A 15,054-nucleotide genomic window follows, 5' to 3' on the forward strand; every position below is an offset into this window, starting at 1 on the left:
GAAAATCCCATGGACGGAGGAGCCTGGTAGGCTGCGGTCCATGGGGTTGCAAAGAGTCAGACACGACTGAGCGACTTCACTTTCACTTTTCACTTTCATGCATTGGAGAAGGAAATGGCAACCCACTCCAGTGTTCTTGCCTGGAGAATCCCAGGGACGGCAGAGCCTGGTGGGCTGCCGTCTATGGGGTCACACGGAGTCGGACATGACTGAAGTGACTTAGCAGCAGCAGCAGGGCAGGAGGGGTGGGATGAATAGGTGGATTACAGAGGATTTTAAGGGCAGTGAAACTATTCTTTATGTTAACTCTATTGGTGGATATTTAACATTATGCATTTATTAAAACCCAGCACTATACAAAAAATGAAAGCTGATATAAACTATGGACTTTAGTTAATAATGTATCAATATTAATTCTTCCGTTTTAACAAGTATAACACCAAATATAAGATGTTAATGATAGTGGAAACTATGGGCAAAGGAAAATGAAGTATATGGGAACTGAGGAAATGGAGAAAGATTTTTCTTACTAATTAAAAAAAAATAAACATGAAGAAATGGTTTGTGATGTCCTGGTGAGTGTTATTACATCTGCATGAAACATCTACGACTCTTTAGCCATTTTGTAAGCATTTGGAGAGCTGCCATGGGAGAATCTGGCATATTTAACTAGGCAGTATCTCAAAAAGTAACAAATCCTGATATTATTGAACCAGGTAATTGACCATAGAGCTGTGGTACTAGGGAGCATGATTTACAAGAAAATACGTTTTCCTTCTGAGGCAGATTTTTTTGTTATTGTTTTTTGAAACAGAAGTCATTCTACCAATGTAACCAAACCATCAAATGGAACTTTAACTTGCTGAAATTGATTTTATGAAACAGTCTGACAAAGACTTTAAAATGTGTATTTTGAGGTTGCTGGGAGAAATTAATTTTTTCCATTTAAAAAGGGCCCAACATTGTAATACAAAAATAGGAACAAATGAAACAACATTTGGTTATAAATAGGAATTAATTGTATGTCCAATTATGATTAAATATAATGACTTAAATACAAATTCTACAAGTAGGATAAACTCTTGACTGGATAGAGTTACAGATTGATTTATTTAATTGAAAGATAGTTTGAAGAATTTATCCAGAAAAATTAAAAAAAATATGAAGAGCAGATAAAAAAGAACAAATTGAGGCACTTCAACATAGAATTTCCTGTTGGAAAGAATAGCAGAAATGATTCTTAAGCAATATTTGAATAGATAATAGCTGGAAACTTTTCTGCAGGAGAACTGAACGCCTCAGAAAAATGTACCCTGAATACTGTGCATGATAAGCAACACTGTGAAACAGTTTAATAAAGCTGTAAAATATCAAAGAGAAAGAATTTTCAAAGATACTAAAGAGAAAAGATAGTTTACAAAGGCAAACACAGCAATTATTCATTTGCAAAAATAGGCTTGGGGGGGGGGGTCTCTATATGGTTTCTTTTATAAGAACACTCATCCCATTTATGAGTTTTATCCTCATGACCTAAGCATCTCCTCAAAGCCCCACCTCCTAATACACTCACATCAGACATTAGGATTTCCTGAAGTTGGGAGAAATCAACTGAATTGAATGTTGTTGGAGTTTAAGTGAGAACTAAGAAATCGACCACAAAATTTGTCTACGTGTATGTCCAAAAAAATCATTATTTAGACTGCACTGAGTTCTCTTGTTTGAAGCCCAAAGTACTTATTAAATTATGTAACTTATTGCAGTCCATCTGTAACTCGATTGAGGGGAAGAACTTTGCCTTTTATTTTTATACTCTTTTGCTGTCTGCACAGTGCTGAAGAATAGGCAGTTATTGGCATATCAGGGTCTTTGCTGTTGTTCAGTTGCTAAGTCATGTTGGACTCTGCGACCCCATGAACTGCAGCACACCAGGCTTCCCTGTCCTTCACTATCTCCTAGAGTTTGGTCAAACTCATGTCCATTGAGTCAGTGATGCTATCCAACCATCTCATCCTCTGTCATCCCTTCTCTTGCCCCCAGTCTTTCCTGGCATCAAGGCCTTTTTCTTTGACTTTTTCTTCTCCTTTCTGAATGATAGATATTTGTATAATACAGTTAAAAGTAATTGGTTATACACACACTTTGCTTATCAAGTTTTAAAAAAATCTCATACTCAATAAGTTAAATAAAGAAAGAAAGGTTAAAGTGACATTATTTTATGCCACTATCTGTAGTAAAAAGTTTTGGATATAAATTATAAAGTAAAACACAATACATGAATTCTAGTGAGCTTTGCTCACCCATAATGTATCATTATATTGCTGATTGCAAATTTAAAATGTTTTTGAAATTGCCAGGTAAATGCTAACAACAAATCACTGTAATCTTTTTTCCTTTTTTATAAAGTTGCAAATTTTTTCAAGTATACAGAGATTAAAATGAATACATACCCATGTACACTCAGTACCCTGAATTAGTAGCTGTTAACATTTTGTGATAATTCAAATTGTTTTGTTTTTCAAACAGAATTTTATAGATGTAGCTGATGCTCAGTTTGTGATCCTTAATTCCATCCTCTTTCTCTCCTAGGTAAGTATGATCCCTGAGATACTATGTTCTTCCTCTGCGTACTTTGGTAAGTTTGAGATATACATTTAGTGTTAAAAATATTTATAATTAAAGCTTTATATACATATAGTCATATATCTACATCCTGTCCCAGTTTGAATTATAATGTATCCTATTTCAACTTCAGTTCAGTCGCTCAGTCGTGTCAGACTCTTTGCAACTCCATGAATCACAGCACACCAGGCCTCCCTGTCCATCACCAACTCCCGGAATTCACTCAGACTCACGTCCATCGAGTCATTGATACCATCCAGCCATCTCATCCTCTGTCGTCCCCTTCTCCTCCTGTCCCCAGTCCCTCCCAGCATCAGAGTCTTTTCCAATGAGTCAACTCTTTGCATGAGGTGGCCAAAGTACTGGAGTTTCACCTTTAGCATCATTCCTTCCAAAATGTTATATAATTTATCCATGTTGATGTGTGTGGATTTAGTCCATCATTTAACTGCTATATAATACTCCAATGTAGAAATAGAATACAACTTTTTTTTTCCCTATGGATAGCCATTTTGGTTATTTCCATTTATTCACTGCTACAAATAATGTTCCCTTACTTACTAATGTAGATGCTCATCTGCAAGAATTTCTTAAAGTTATGTATTTAAAAATGAAATGGCTGGGTCAAAAATGCACATCTTCTGGATTAGATATTGCCACATTTGCTCTTTGTGGTGTTTGCACTTAATTTACACTTCCATCAACAATATATTAGATGTCACCTCACACCAGTCAGAATGACCATCATGAAAAAGTCTACAAATAATAAATGCTAGAGAGTACTGAAAAAAGGGAACCCTGCTACACTGTTGGTGAGAATGTAAATTTGTACAGCCACTATGGAGAACAGCCTGGCAGTTCCTTAAAACTCTAAAAATAGAGCTACCATATCATCCTGCAGTCCCACTCCTGGGCATATATCTGAAGAAAACTATAATTCAGAAGGGATCATACACCCCATTGTTTATTGCAGCACTAATTACAATATTTAAGACACAGAAGCAACCTAAATGTCTATTGACAGATGAATGGATAAAGAAAATGTGTGTGTGTGTATATATATATATATAAATACATATATACAATGGAATACTACTCAACCATTAAAAAGAATGAAATAATGCCATTTGTAGTAACATGGATGGACTTGGAGATTATTATACTAAGTGAAGTTAGATAGATGAAGGCAAATAGCATACGGTACTATTTATATGTGGAATCTGAAAAAAGATGCAAATGAACTTATTTATAAAACAGAAACAAGACTCACAGACATAGAAAATGAACTTATGTTTATCAAGGGGGAAGTGTAAAGGGTTATGTTTATCACGGGGGAAGTATAAGGGGGAGGGATAGATTGGGAGTTTGGAATTGACATAAATACACTGCTATTTAAAATAGATAACCAACAAGGATGAACTGTTTAGCATTAGGAACTCTGCTCAATATTCTGTAATAACCTGAATGGGAATAGAACTTGAAAAAGAATAGATACATGTACATGTATAACTGAATCACCTGAAACTAACATGACATTGTTACTCAACTGTACTCCAGTATAAAGTAAAACATTTTAAAAAATAACATAATTTTTAAAAAGAGAAAAAAAAGCCCAAAATATTACATGTCCAGTTTGTCCAGTCCTCCCAAACACTTGATATTATCAAATTGTAACATTTTTGCCACTCTGATGAAAGAAACATTTTCATTTCTATGATTGCTAGCAAGATAGAACATTTCATTACTCATTTATCGGTCCTCAGGTTTTTTTCTCCTGCTTCTTTTCTGTTTATACCATTAAAAAAGTTTTTTTGACCTGTCCCTTATAGATTGGTGAGAGTTCTTTCAATATTCTTGATATTTATTATGCTTCAGTTCAGTTCAGTTCAGTTCAGTTTAGTCGCTCAGTCGTGTCTGACTCTTTGCGACCCCATGAATCGCAGCACGCCAGGCCTCCCTGTTCATCACCAACTCCTGGAGTTCACTCAAACTCATGTCCATCGAGTCAGTGATGCCATCCAGCCATCTCATCCTCTGTCGTCCCCTTCTCCTCCTGCCCACAGTCCCTCCAAGCATCAGAGTCTTTTCCAATGAGTCAACTCTTCGCATGAGGTGGCCAAAGTACTGGAGTTTCAGCTTTAGCATCATTCCTTCCAAAGAAATCCCAGGGCTGATCTCCTTCAGAATGGACTGGTTGGATCTCCTTGCAGTCCAAGGGACTCTCAAGAGTCTTCTCCAACACCACAGTTCAAAAGCATAAATTCTTCAGTGCTCAGCTTTCTTCACAGTCCAACTCTCACATCCATACATGACTACTGGAAAAACCATAGCCTTATATTGTTACGATTTTTCTCCCGCTTTCTGGTTTATGCTTTTTTAAATGTTTTAAAAATTTTCATTAATAAGTTTAAACTTGCCAATCTTTTCCTTTATGCTTTGAGCTTTTGCACATTACCTAAGAAATCCTATAATAGTCTTTCAAAGATTAGAAGATATTTATTTTAACTAAGTCAAATTTAAATCCAGTCCTATTGAAAGAATAAAATGTTTTATATAAAAAGTGTATGGACTCTGGTTTTAATATCTGTGAGGTAAATTTAAAACTCATCATCTTTAGAGATAGTCACCTGCTTCAATTTAATAATTTCAAACCAACATAAAATCAGAATTCTTCATCTCATTTTTTTCTGAAAATACAAGAAAACACTGTAACTATAAGACATGGCTTGATTTTTAACTAAATTAAATTTAATTTATATGCTAATAATATATTAATAAACTACCTTACAATTTTTATTACCCTTAAAATTCCCTTGGTCCCTCTTGTCCGATTCTCAATCTCTTCTACCTTTGGTTTTCAGTCTCTGAAAAAATAAACACATGTGTGCATGAAAATATATGTATGTGTGTACATACAAGTTTCTTCCTCTCCCATATTTCCATTCATTTCATCTTTGATTTCCTGAAAGTGTCCATTCATTTACATTTAATTATATTTTTAAAACTTACAGGAAAAATATTTTTAGGTAGGGAGATTGCTATCAATTCCACTTTGCTCATAATCTTTATTTCTTTCTAAAATTTTTTAATTAATTATTTACTACTATTTTTTAAAGCCAAGGTGTCTCCCACTGAGAAATGAGTGCTTTGTATATACTCTTTATATTCCTTTCCACTGTGGTTTATCACAGAATATTGAATGTAGTTCCCTGTTCTATGTAGTATGACCTTGTTGTTTATCCATTCTACATATAATAGTTTGCATTTGCCAAACTCCCATTCCATCTCTCCCCTACCCCAATTCCTCTATCATTTTAAAATGAAACAGTGAAAAGAGAAAGAAAGCTGGAGCGAAAACTTACGGTCTAAGAGTAGAGGATTGTTCATGATAAACGTTTTAAAGAATTTCTGTTGCAACTTAAATTCATTCAGGGTTTGATTTAAATTTGTTACATATAATTCAACTAAAAAATAATGTCTGGGTAGTGCACTAAAACACTTCCATGCTAATTGAAGTTGTTTGTATAGTAAAATATTAATACAGTGTTTACATTGCAACATAAGGAATGCATGTGCGCTTAGTCGCGTCCAGCTGTTTGGGACTTATGGGCTGTAGACTCCCAGCCTCCTCTGTCCATGGGATTCTCCAGGCAAGAATACTAGAGTTTGTAGCTATTCTACTTTCCAGGGGATCTTCCTGATCCAGGATTTGAACCTGGGTCTCCTGCATTGCAGGCAAATTCTTTACCAGCCTAGTCACCAGGGGACCCTGATAAGAAATGAGGAGGAACCAATAGATTAAAGTTACATGGTTACATGGGTAGCTTCTTTTTGTGAAAATATATTAGGATAACACTTTCATCAAGATATATTTATGTACTTTTCTTTATGAATATTCTACTTCATTACAAAGTTCTTTTAAAAGGAGACATAAGAGATCAACCTCATGCAATGTATAGGTCTGATTCCAATAAGTTTTTTAAGCCTTTATTTGCAATTGAGGAAATCTATAGTACTTAATGAAATTAAGGGATTGTTGTTTTAAGTCAATAGTGTAGTAGTGGCTATTTTTTTAGTCCTTTTATTTTAGAAATACAGTAAATATTTAATGAATGAAATGAGATGTTATCTGAGTTTGGCTTTAAGGTAATCCAGAGGGATAGAACCAGTAATAGGAAAAGTGGACATGATTTGATACTTGTTAAGACTGGATAATGGATACATTGGGATTCATTGTACTATTTTTCTGCTTTTGAATGTGTTTGAAATTTCTGTCATACAGTGAAAATGTACACACACACACAGAGTTAAACTGAGAATTCATCATTTCTTATGCTGATAAGTTTTTACCCTTATTCTTGCTTTTTTTCTTAAGTCATTTGGAGGATAGGATGAGAATCTCTTGGAAATTTTTCATTACTCTGTTTAGACGCAGGATGGCACTCTTTGAATAAGTAATTAGCCAAAGTCCACTTCTCATTGAATAAGCTCCTTTCCTTTACAGTACTGCTGTTTCCTAAGGCAGTTTGTCTTAGGTGAGTGTAAAAACTTTTCAGTTAGCTTATAGACATGATTACTACTCATACCTTAACTTTAAATTTTCTCTGCTAGCTCTGTCTACTACCAGGTTTTGAAAAATTAAGGATAAGTTTCAACTACTATTTCAAAGGTGCCAGCTCTGTACCCACTCTTATTTTTAGTATTTACAGTTATTGCTAAGAGATTAGCCAACTTGTATTCAATTCAGTTCAGTCGCTCAGTCATGTCCAACTCTTTGCGACCCCATAGACTGCCAACTTGTATATTTTAATGTAAATATCTATCTATCTATATCTCCATATGAATCATTTTTCTTTAAAACCGTCAGTTCCAACCTCAGGTTATGTTTCTACGTTTTAAATGGAATTGAGCCAGATATAACTGATTAAGGTCAAGATGCAAACTATTGACTGTGGACAGATGCTTTCCCCTTTCAGTCCTCAAAAAAGAATAGAAGTAACTGTATTCTTGGATGTTCTCAGTCTGATTCATGCCTTCTTTAGCCAACTATTCATGTATTCACCAGAAGTATTACACCTACTACCTCCGGTGTAGGAAGAAAAAAAAAAAAATCAAATGAGCAATAGTGTTAACAGAAGCTTGAAACTTAAGAGCTGGTATTCAGAAACGCCCTCCTCCCTATCCCCTTCCCTCCGGTCCAATTCCCCTTTCTGGTTCTGGCCATCGGAAATTGACTTGGCATTAACAGCGAACTGGAATTTCGAGGCGTCAATTCCCAGCCTCCACCCCCCACCCCCACCCCCGACTCCCCACCCCTCGGAAACTCTTAAACCTCTCCCTACCCTCCTCTCAACGGTAGAGACAGATAAATGATACAGCAGATTACACTGCTGAAAGGCAACATTTGTCCTGAGCTATTTTCACATTTTTTCCTGTTTCCGATTTGTGTGCCAGACTTTGTTTGCTTTCTTAGGACATGGAAAACATATTTGGGCATTTCACTCACAGTTTAATGCCAGTGGCTTTTCCCCCAACAAATGAAAGTGAAAGTGCTACGTTGTAGCCTTGTTTTATCCTTAAAGTGGGGACAGGCAGCTGATGTGTGTGGAGTTGTTGGGGGAGGGGTTGGATTGGGAAACTTGAAGAACCAGTTTTCAGGTTTTGTTTGTTTATCTTGAGATAGCAGGAGGGTATCTGCCCCGTCTCCCGACTCTGGGGTCTGACTTGGGATTTATGTTCCTTGGGGCAGTCATTGAAGTTTCATTCAATATACTGTCTTAAATATATATATATATATACTTGTAGCTTTCCCCGGTTGCACTTTAAAACACCATCCAGTCTCACCCTCATCTGGAAATAATGCAAGTTTCTCTCTCTTCCCCCGCGCTCTCTCCTCCCCCACTTTTTTTTTTTTTTTCTTTTAAAGCCCCACATAACCTGAAGTCAGTAATCAGATGGAAAATGTGCTGGTCTTAGTTTATTTTAGTCTACTTTCCCTTTTGTTGGCAATTTTGCTTGTTGAGGTATATTAAGGGGGAGAAAAAGCTCACACACAGGCATTTTGTGCACTTGTAGCTACCGAGTCTTGAAATCTGCCACTGATTGATGTTTACTATAGTTTCCTCAGAGACACTGTTTATGTGAAACTTTTAACATTGTTGCGTGGACTTTAAAAAAATACACGAAGAAGGGTACCAGAGATCTTAACAGTGACATTAGTTCACCTAAAGCCATTCATCCTCCCTCCCCCTTTCCTTTTCCAAGAAACTACTAATCACAAACCAAGCTAGAATTTCTAAAAGAGGTTAGAGGAAGAGGAGGAAACGAGGCAGAGTGGGGAAGGGGATTGAGGTTAGAAGGGCCAGAATTTCTCTCATTCACAGGGTGGAAAAGTTGACATTGTCTAAACCCTTCTGAATGGCTGGTAGTTGGTTACCCCGATTGTACCTCTACCTCCCCTCCCCCTCCACGTGACGACCCAGGACACATGCGCACCCGACGCAGCCCGGCACATCTGCAGACTGACGTCAGTGTGCTCTGCCTCTGAGGAAAAGCTGCCAAAATTTTCTACTGCTGCAATTCAAGTTGGCTGGGGGCCGGTAGTGAGATCTAGGGCTACTTCAACAAAACTTTGCTGCCCTTCCTGCTCTTCTTGTCTTCTTTTCTCCTGATACCTTTTGATGCTCTTCACATGTTATTTGCATAGCAAAGGCACTAAGCTGTCCAGGAAGAGAGGGCACCACTTCCACCCCCAATAAGTCTTTTTTTTTCTTCCTTCCTTTCTTTTTTTTTCTTTCCTTTTTTTTTTTTTTTTTGAAGGGAGGGGGTGCGGGAGAGAAAGGGGGTTTGCAAAGGCAGCATCTCAGGATGATAGCCTGGATGTATTGAAGGCATCTTTTTTTCTGCCAAATCGGAAAGTCCGTTCTCTAAAGCCCGGGTTAGCCAGACTATAGGGTTTTATTCTGGCTGCAGAATAACTAACTCACTGCTGTGGCTTTGCAAAGGGGGGCAGAAAAAAAAGAGGAGAGGGAGTACGTGAGTCGTCCAGTGCAATCTCTATTGTTTGAAACTTACTTTTTATCAGAATTTGAAGATGAAAACGGTAAGGAAGAGTTCACAATATTCAATGAAACCGTTTTTTTTTTTTAATTAAAACTTGTGCTTTGCTTGTCTTCCGAATAACGCGTAGAAAACTTTTTTTCTCTGTGTTTTTTTTTTCTTTTTCTTCTTTTTTTTTTTTTTTTAAATGGCAATGAGTGAGCTTGACTGAACTCATTTTACAGATAGAAATCTTTTAACTCCAGACTAGTCGGGGGTTGGAGAATTCTGGGTCTTGCAAATATTTTATGATGCAAAAAGAAATATATGTTTATTATACAAATAGACATGTTTTGTGAAGTATGACTTGATTATGATTTTTGTGGTCTTTAATCACCAAATAGTAATTGGGAAAGTAATAATGATGTGATTTTAATCTGATTTTCAGTTCTTAAAAAGACCTGCATTTTACAGTTTCAAGTCAGTGTCTTAAGTAGTCAGACAAGTGCATATTTTATGCCTGGGCTCAGAGGGCAGAATTAATGTGCTAGCTATAGTCCCGATGCTCTAGATATGTTAAGCTCTTAATAGGCTAATCAAAGAGATGGAAACGTGTGTTTTTGATTTACTTTTGGCCACTTGGGACATGGTAGGCTCATAACCCTCTGGAGCCTTGAATATCGGGATATGTCCGTGTATATGGTATATGGGATCAAAGTTCAGAGACTGGAGAGGGGATTGTGCTTCAGGGGTTATTGGAAAGCTGCCTTTAGATAATGTTTACTATAATTCCTGTCTTTGGTAATTTCTTTCCTTGTTGTAGTGGAAGCAAAGAGAGGGAGTGAGAAAGCGCACTGAGAGGGAACAAGAGAGTGAGTTTCTTACTCTTGTTTTTATTTGAGCTGCCGGTGCAACGCGTTTGGGCCAAATGCCAACTGTCTGGGTCACACGCGTTTTATCCAAATAGATTTAGCGCTGCTGTCTGGAAATGGGCTGCTGAATGTTAACTTTAGGATCAACTCAACCAGGGCAGCTCAGACTGTTACCCTCTGTCTGGGTGAAGAGGGGTGGGGGTGGGGGGGGTTGGGGGGAGGCGAGAGTATGCAGAATGACGGAGGAAAGGGGAAACTGAACTATTGCTTGGAACTTTTAAAAACACACTGGAGTGTGATTTTCAACATACTCTTTTATGTTCAAATTTCTTGGACAATTTTTTCTTTCCTTTTTTAGGTTATGTTGATTAGACTGAAACTTAGATGTGTGAATGGCAGCTCTCAAAATTCATGACAGGAAAATAAATGTAACATAAGACTGGTGTAGTTGAAAGGAAATTGAGAAAATTAATTTTGGAGATAATTGTTTTCCTGTGTTTCACCAAGTGGTAGCTGAAGTTCCAGTTTATATTAATTTAGTGTTTATATGTGATCATTGGTATTTTAGGTTTTTGAAGAATAGCTATAGAGGCAAGAAAGCTGATTTCAAGCAAATCATTCAATTTTTTACAAATGGCAGCAAATGAAATCTGTGTTGTGGTATTAGTATTTTTGTGATTCTCAAGGGTAAAACTCTCTAACCTCAAGACTTGAAATACTTTAATACTTTTCATGTCTGAGCCATTGCATGTAAGATTAATTCTTATTCTTGTCTATTCTTACTACTTCCTCTTCATTTCCTTAGCAACCATTAGTAGCTGCTGGTGCTTTGGGATGGTCCTCTATGCCAAATCTTATGCTGTGTGTGACTTTCGTGAGAGAATAAAGAGCTAACATATTAAGAGAGTTGATAGCACATTCTCTGGAACATTTCTGGGGAGAAGAGTAAAAGGTGGAAGAAGTGGATAGCTCTCTTGGTTCTACCAAAGAATTATCAACATTTTGAGCTAATGTCAAGAGAAAAAGGTGTTTCTGTTTTTCAGGAGAGAAGTTATAATACAGATAACATATTTAACTTGCCATCTGGAATAAACAGTTGGGCACTATATGTAATTTGGGGCTTGATTTTTATAGAATAATATTGTGTATTTTTGCTTTTGGCTTGTTTGCTTTTCTTGTTAGCTAAGTTTTAAGTCTCCTTAACTACACCTTTCCTTGGAAAGCAGTGTCACAGAATTTATAAATGACCTGTAAACTTTTGTATTTCAAGCCTTAGCATATAATGGTGGTGGTTTTATTGCTAAGTTGTGTCTGACTCTTGCGACCCCATGGACTGCAGCCTGCCAGGCTCCTCTGTCCATGGGATTTCCCAGGCAAGAATGCTGGAGTGGGTCTCCATTTCCTTCGCCAGGGATCATCCCGACCCAGGGATCAAATCCCTGTCTCCTGCATTGCAGGTGGATTCTTTACTAATTGAGTCACCAGGGTAGCTAAATATTTGTTGAATGAATAATTGGAAAATGAAATGAGAAGTTAATTTTCACATATAAAAATTGAAGTACCTGAAGGAAGTGTGGTATTATTGCTTCCTCAGTGAAGACAAAATCAGCTTTAAAAAAATAATCAGAATTAAGATGAATGAAGGAAGTCAAGAAGGATGTTATGTGTGTTCCTTAGCTCCATAATAATAGTTCTTGAGAGGAAATTATTACCTTGGCTACTCTTAGATCATTTGAGTTGGAAGTACAGATGATAGAGGAAAAAGACAAGTACCCTTCAGCTTGGGTGGACTACTGAGGAAATCAGTAAAGTTTAAGTTTTTTAAAATTATTTCTACTTAGTGTCGCTTTGATCGATGGAAGCAGGCAAATGATCCCTTAACTCTACTGATTGGTGCATTTTTCTTAGGGGAAAAAGTCTGTGTAAAATCAATGTAAAATGGAAGTTTCGATTCTGTTTTCAAATTTAAAGTAGTTGTCAGTCCAGTGATCATGACCTAAATTCTTTACTGTTCACTCTAATAGATAATATGACCTAGTTGATTCCATCATCATATCCAACTGTTCCACATTCTTAAGGGACGGAGATACATGAAACTCCTTGAAGGAAGGCCTTTGAAAAATGATGAGTCAGATATTGAGGAGAAGGGAACTAATATTTATTTAGCTATTAAAGTGAAGCATGTGGACACTTTACATAATGTATAATCTCTCAGCAAATCTTTGTAAGGTAGATATCATAATCATGTTTTTATAGATGAGGAAACATCTATTAGAGTTAAGTAACTTGCAGTCAAAACAGGATTCAAAACCTCTTGTATATTCCACAGCATAATGCTTCTGCTGTCCAATGTAAGGACATTATGCTTTTTGGATAATTATGTACTATTTTAATATTAATCTGAATTTTGGAAACTATTTCTGGAGAAGTTAGTACCTATACATATTTGCTTATAATGTCCAGATTAAATTCTCCAGTAGGTGTCAGAAAGTAAGTTCAGCTGTTCATTTTTATTGTATAGGTGACTAAGAGTGGTTAGATATATTAGTTGTTGTTGACTTTAATTGAACTTGAGCCCACTCATTTACTTTTTATTAAATTCTTCACTGGCACTAGAAGAGAAGCTTGAAAAATGTGAGGAGGGGAGGAAGGAATGAGAAAGGAGAAAGAGACTGAAATTTATTGAGTGCCTATGTGCCAGATACTGTAGTCAGTGGTAGAACCAGGACTATCGCACTGGTTTGTTTATCTTCAAAACTTCTGTTCTTTCTATTATGCATCAATGTTCTTTTTTTACTGCAAGTTCTTAAATCAAATGTTAGTGTACTTTTGGCCAGGTACTTCATACTACTTTTTCTCTGGATGTTATACTTGCTTATTTAACTTGGGCACTTACAAGATAGTGGTAGTAATGGTAAAAGTAGAGGTTAAAAAACTGTGAAGAGCAGGAAATTTCTCAAGAGGAGAAAACAGTTGTTTCCTAAATGTGGCTCATTATAAGTTTGTCAGTTTTAGAGCCTAGGAAAATAGGAAAAAAAGGAAAATATGATTCACTACAAATCTATCATCACTTACTAGAAATTCACTCAAATATGTTTATTATATATTCCTCTTTAAAGGAAGATTAAAGTATATGAGGGACACACTTAATGACAGATATTTTTATGCCCAGCACTCAAGTAATCTGACAAAACAACAACGAAGAGTAAATGCTCATGAAGCAACAGGTAAGCAGTTGGAGACTGTACATAAATAGGCTGGGAATCAAGATAACTGGATTTTTTTTTTTTTACTGTTGACCTTGTACAGGACAGATTGAAGCTGCAAGTCCATATATATAAGAATTTTTTTTTTCAGTAATAATACTATAGTATTATATATTTATTTATATATTATTTATATTATGTATTATTACATATTATACATTATATAATAATACTATAGTACTACACTATCCTTTATTAGTTGAATCTATTATGGAGAAGCTGCATACATAGAGGGTTGCCTGTAGTTTATAATTCACATTTTTGCAGAAACTGGGTACTGCCCGCTCACAGGTAATTCAAGGGTCAGTTGTGCTGTTATTGAATAATAGTGTGATTTAATCTCTTTATAGATTTTTGCCTGAGAAAGAATATATAGTGCCTGTTGTTTTGCCTACATCACTGTAGAAGAAATTTTGAGATAAAACAGTTATTGTGTATCAAGTTGCTTAAAATTTCACATTAATTATCATCATTTATGAATATTTAGTTTGATACTGGTCATATACAGTTACTATTGAATATTTAAGTTAGAGTAATTTAAAATGGAAATGTGATATAATATAAAAAATTTAGACTTTAAAGCCAGATAATCTTACATATGACTCTGTGCCCTGCTGTTTTCTAGTTATGTGGTCACTATGAGCTTCAACTTCTTTATCTGTAAATTAGCAGCTGTATTAGTTATCAGTTGGTTCAAAAATTATCACCATAAACTTAGCAACTTAAAGAACACACATTTATTAACAGTATCTGTGAGTCAGGAGCCTGGGCATGGCTTACTCTGTCTTGTGCTTCAGAGTCTCTCAAGAGGCTATAGTTAAAATGTTGGCAAGGACTAAGGAAACCACAGAACACTTGAGTGGGGAGGGATATGCTTATAAGCTCACATATTCAAGGCTTAGTTCCTTGCAAGCTATAGAATTGAGGGCTGCATTTCCTAGCTAGTGGTTATCTGAAGGCTGCTCTCAGTTCCTTGCCATGTGAGCCTATCCATATGGCAGCTTGTTTCGTCAAAGTCCAGTAAGGGAGTCTACCGCTAAGATGGAAGTCAGAATCTTTTGTAATCTAATCATGGAAGTGACATCCTCTCACCATTGAGGTATTATATTAGTTAGGATCAAATTACTCCAAGGAAGGAGGTTACAGAATGGCTTGGGTATTAGGAGGCAGGATCTCTGGGGCCATTCCTCACACACAGCAATAATACCTACTTTATAAGATTGTAATGAATATTAAAAGGAGTAACATATATTTAAAGT

At 36.2% G+C, this 15,054-nt stretch overlaps 1 protein-coding gene across 6 annotated transcripts in view; it reads left to right on the forward strand.

Moving 5' to 3' along the window:
* The first annotated feature begins 9,137 nt into the window (after nt 1-9,137).
* ADAMTS6 (ADAM metallopeptidase with thrombospondin type 1 motif 6) overlaps nt 9,138-15,054 on the forward strand; it is a 289,127-nt gene continuing 283,210 nt past the window's right edge. For all 6 annotated transcript variants that reach the window (XR_011249658.1, XR_011249659.1, XR_011249660.1 and 3 more), the window contains exon 1: nt 9,138-9,721. The gene's annotated coding sequence lies outside the window, so the exon portion shown is untranslated. The remainder of the gene's footprint in view (nt 9,722-15,054) is intronic.

This window comes from Ovis canadensis, chromosome 16 (assembly GCF_042477335.2).
Source record: "Ovis canadensis isolate MfBH-ARS-UI-01 breed Bighorn chromosome 16, ARS-UI_OviCan_v2, whole genome shotgun sequence".
Lineage (NCBI taxonomy): Eukaryota > Metazoa > Chordata > Mammalia > Artiodactyla > Bovidae > Ovis > Ovis canadensis.